The sequence below is a fragment of the Fukomys damarensis genome, unplaced genomic scaffold (assembly GCF_012274545.1).
Source record: "Fukomys damarensis isolate Sample0158 unplaced genomic scaffold, DMR_v1.0_HiC HiC_scaffold_39, whole genome shotgun sequence".
In the NCBI taxonomy this organism is placed as follows: domain Eukaryota; kingdom Metazoa; phylum Chordata; class Mammalia; order Rodentia; family Bathyergidae; genus Fukomys; species Fukomys damarensis.
The window spans coordinates 106,284,191-106,288,736 of record NW_022900951.1 but is presented as its reverse complement, the minus strand read 5'-3'; the positions used below and the strand labels follow the sequence as shown (position 1 = coordinate 106,288,736).

The 4,546-nt window shown below is 54.3% G+C and overlaps 1 protein-coding gene across 2 annotated transcripts in view; it reads left to right on the top strand.

The window, feature by feature from the left end:
• Positions 1 to 6: 6 nt before the first annotated feature.
• Positions 7 to 4,546, top strand: part of Elf4 (E74 like ETS transcription factor 4) — a 42,068-nt gene continuing 37,528 nt past the window's right edge. For both annotated transcript variants that reach the window (XM_010608002.1, XM_010608001.1), the window contains exon 1: positions 7 to 155. The gene's annotated coding sequence lies outside the window, so the exon portion shown is untranslated. The remainder of the gene's footprint in view (positions 156 to 4,546) is intronic.

The following is a 4,546-nucleotide window of genomic DNA, read 5'->3' as shown; positions in this document are numbered from 1 at the left end:
AGCTCCGGCGCCACTTGCCCAGCCCAGCTTCCGAGGGGAGAAGGTGGGCTGGCCAGGCTGGGGACCGGCGTCTCGGCCCCTGGAACGGGGACTCGACCACGGTGACCGAGCCTGACCCAGCTACCAGGGGTGGCCCATAAGCCTCTCGGCCTCAGGTACGTCGATGGCGCCGAGGCTTCGAGTGTCTTCGGAGACCTCAGAAAGTTTGCCTCAGGGCAGGATCGGAACCCCGAGACCCCAGAGTGGTTGGGGGGGGCGGGAAGGGTAGGAGAGCCGCTGCATAGGGAGTGCCGCCCTTGCCTCGCCCCACAGCGTGTTTGTTAGGGAGCCCGGGCTCCCGATCCGGGGTAGAAATGGTATCGATTTTTCTGAGTCGGGATCCAGGGACAGTTTTTTCTGTGCCCGAGTAGCCTGGGTTCCGTGACAGGGCGGATCGTGACAGCGGGCCCCAAAAGCTCAGCGCCCGAGGGCAGGAGGTTGGGCAGACTGTGGCAAGGCTGCTAGATTGATCAGGCGGCCCCTAGGGCTTCTGGGGCCAGGTGCTTTAGGGTGCCACAGAGGCATGCCCAGAAACCTAGGACTTGGAGATTCAAATCGCCAAAATCGAGACCACTCGGCAGGGCGTGGACTTTCTGTGTGTGCCGGCGGCCAGTCTTCCCGTTCCCCGTTCCCGCTTCTCCTGGTTCTCCTGCCTCTCTGATCCCTCCCCAACTACCACCAAGGGGACTCAGCAGCTGCCCAACACGGGGTCTCCGGATGCCAGCGCCTTGCTGTGAATGTTTAGGGGGCTGCCCAGGCGGCAGACACTTTACGGATTCCTGGCCCCTCCCCACCGCACCCTAACCCTGCTACTCTATCCTCACAACTAACTGTATGGCTGGGACATTCCTGACTAGAGTCAGCTCTTGACCCCTTGGCTCCTTGGGCCGCAGTGAAGTTTCCCACCACCAGCAGCTGAGGGATTTGATAGCCTTTCACTCCTGCCCCTCATCCCTCTGCTCAGGATAGAGGCTTGTCTGGTCCTGCAGCTTCTTCTGGTTAATGTTTGACAGTTCATTGTAGCTAATCATTTTAATTAGCTCTTAAAGTGGGGAGGAACAGTTAACCTTGGACTTCTCGATTTTAGCCTGGTGGGGCCTCAAATGGGAGGAGTGCTGAGGAGCTGGGAAGGTCGGAGCGGAAGTGAGGTCACCACCCCAGGGCCTGAGCCACCACTGCTGGCCCCAACAGCTGGTAGGCACGCCCATTGGGGACTCAACCCTTGTGAACTGACCCCTGGCCTCAATGCCAGGTTGGAGGAAGGTGAAGAGAATGGGTCTAATTCTTCCCCTTGAAGAGACAGGGCACTTTGACACTGAAAGTGCCTAGTGAACACATATGCCCAGCAAGAATGCCAATCGCTCCTTGCAGTTAGCTCCACAAGGTTTTCCCAGTTGTGAAGTGTTTCATCAACCATTAGTTCAGTGCACATAGTGCAGAAGCAGCCTAGGAGGAGCGATCTGCAGTTATGTGAAGATGACTGGGAAGACCTGGGGGACCGTGTGGGCAGGAGGCTGCCTTGCATGTGGTTGTCTCTGGAGCTGTGTTCAAAGCCTGGAATCCCTTGTTTCAGGGAAGCACGAAGCAGGCTCCACGTTGCCACCCTCACCCAGCCTCTAGCTGTGAGCCGAAGGAGTGGCTTGTTTGCAACTATGTCTGGCATTCCTCCCTCTGCTGCACTGTTTGCTCGGTGGTTACTCAGGAACTGGCGCCCACCCCTAGACAAGCCAGGGGTGAAATCCACCCTCCCTCCCCTAGTGCCGAGTGGTGGCACATATATCTAAAAATGAGGGTGCTTTGGGCTGTCTGTCAGGGACCTGATTGATAGTGTGTTCAAAACGCTCCTCATTCTACAAAGCTCAAGGCTTTTCTCCTGGAGCAGCCTGGCCAGCCACTGACTGAGGGTATTGCTTTCCCAGGGGAAATTCTGCTCCTGAGCTTGGCCTTGGTCCTCTCCACACTAGCACCACCCTTTCTCATTTTACCTTCAACCTCTAGAGCCAACCTATCTGGGTTGAACTTCCAGCTTTGTCGTTTACTAGCTGTGTGCTATGGCCTCAGTTTCCTTACCTAGCAAAGGAGACCCACTTCATAAAGTTTTACATGTAAACTGCTTATTAGAAATTTGTGTGGCACATGGTACACCTGAACTGGCATTATGATTTTATCTAATGCAGTACCTAAAACTCAGATTCAACTGAGCAAACATCTGCTGGGGGCTTGTCCCAGTCCTGGGTCCCAGCAAAAGGACAGAGGGGAAAATACGGATGTGAAGAAGATATCAGCTTCCAGGATTGTGTGTATCTTCTTATATGGACCAGAGTAGTGTCAGTGGGCGGGGAGACTAGATAAGTCATCTGCATAAATAATCATAATTTAAGGCCAGGCTGGAATTCCTGAGCCAGTATGGAGAGCCAGTCCACCCAGACTCAGGCTTCTCCTTGCCTGGAGACCCTGGCTGGGTTCTGGCCCGGATGCTGCCTGTCCCCACCCCCAAACCTGCCCTAGGGTTTAGGTGAGTGAGAGAGAAAGGAAGACTGGTCTCTGCATGGGCTGCAGGTACCAAGCATTCAGGATGTTATTCTCTGGGTGTCAGGACAGGATAGCCTTACTAAGGATCAACCTCAAACACCCTCAGAGCCCAGAGGAGTGGCAGAGCTAACATCTGCCCTGCCCTTTTCATCTTCCTGGGGTCCCCCGAGTTGGAAAGTGCCTCGGGCAGCCTTCTGCCCTCAGACCTGGGACTGACCCCAACCTGGCTTTGGTTATTACGTCTGGATTTCTAAACTCAAAAGAGGTTTCTGGCTTCACTGCAAATTTATTCCCTTTGTGGTTCTCAGGCTGAAAACTAGTTCTGCAGGGGAGAAAGGACACTCATGCTAGGTACCCAGAATCCATGGGTGCTTTCCTGGGAGTGCGGGGCTTTTCTCATCAACACCAACCTGCCTGCGAATCTCTGGCTGCTGAGCCTCGTGTGTCTTGTACTAGCAGCGCGGCTGCGCTGTTAATGCCCAGCAGCTCGGGCCCCAGCACTGGTTGCCAAGAAACTGCTGGTCGGGGCGCTTATGAGGGTTCTGACCTCATAGGGGTTGCTGAGTTTCAATTCAACAGACATTTATTAACACCTACTGTGTACCTAACCTGCGCTAGGAGTTGTGGGGCTGTGGAGGGAAGGAGGTGGTGGGTCAGAGATGACTAAGACACTGAAACAATCAGAGGCGAGGACAAGCAGCCAGGCCAGCAGCTGGTCAGGTGCTAATTGTACTCCTCAGAGAAGAGGCCAGCGCGGCCAGGACACTGAGGTCAGCGACAGCTGGAGGAGGGAGGGAAGGCTTTGTGAGGGATGCGGGCTCAAGCTAGACCTTGAAGGGGGGTAGAGGCAGCGAGGGGGAGCCTTGGTGCGGCAGAAAGGGGAGCAAAGACGCCTTTCTTTCTATTCCCTAGCCGTGGACTGACCTTCAGAGCCTGGATGATTGTTCAGTAAATGTATGTCACATAAAAGACCAGGTCAGTGAGTGTGGGTGGCTCAGTGGAAACCCTGAGCTCCACTTTAGGAGATACAAAGTGGCTGGCCCAGTGAGCCCAGTGTGTATTGATGAGATACAAAGGGTGGCCTGGCTTCCCTGCCACCCAAGCTGAGGGGATTTCATTTGGAACCCCCCACACACATGCACAGGCCCAGGGGTGAGGGGAGGAGAGAGGTAGGGGACACTAAAGCATGATGGAAAAGTGTTCACAGCAGACATGGGCTGGCTGGGTCCTACCTTGCCTCAAGGTTGTAAGTTTTCCCTGGAAGCCCAGAGATTAAAGTGGAGGAGAGAAGTCTTCATAATTGTCCCCTCTAGAGCTGGAGGGTCTCGAGAGTCCCACGTATTTCTGCCCAGACCACCAAGGACTAGCCATATATTTGTTCTGCTGCTTTTGTGTCTCCTATGGTTGGGTGTGAAAAGGGCCTTGGATCTTGTTGGGTTTTAATTGGATGAACACCCCCCCACACGCATACACACATACACTCATTATTTTTCCTCTTGATGCCTTCTTGCTTTTTCCCTGTCCCCAGCACATTTCAATACCTAAAGGACACAGCAGAATGCCCTGGCTTCTTGGCTGAGAACTTGTGTCCCCTGTGAGTTTCTTGGCAGATACCCCGACTTTCTCCCAAGGTGAGGAGGAGGCTCAGGAATCAGGGAAGGGTGCTTGTGCAGGAGGGTCTGCGAGAGGAAGTTCTGGCATGGAATAACACACTCCTTCCTGACCAAGTGGGAGGTCTTTCTGCCAGCTTTTTGTTAACTCTGTCATAGCACAGAATAAAGATGAGACATGGAAGAAGAAGGTGTGTGTGTGTGTGTGTGTGTGTGTGTGTGTAAAATCTTTCTGGGAGCAGGCACTGCTGTAGTGAAGAGTGAAGCTGGGCATGGTGGCGCACGCCTGTAATCCCAGCACTCCGGAGGGTGAGGCAGGAGGATCGCTGTGAGTTTGAAGCCAGCCTGGGCTACATAGTCAAACT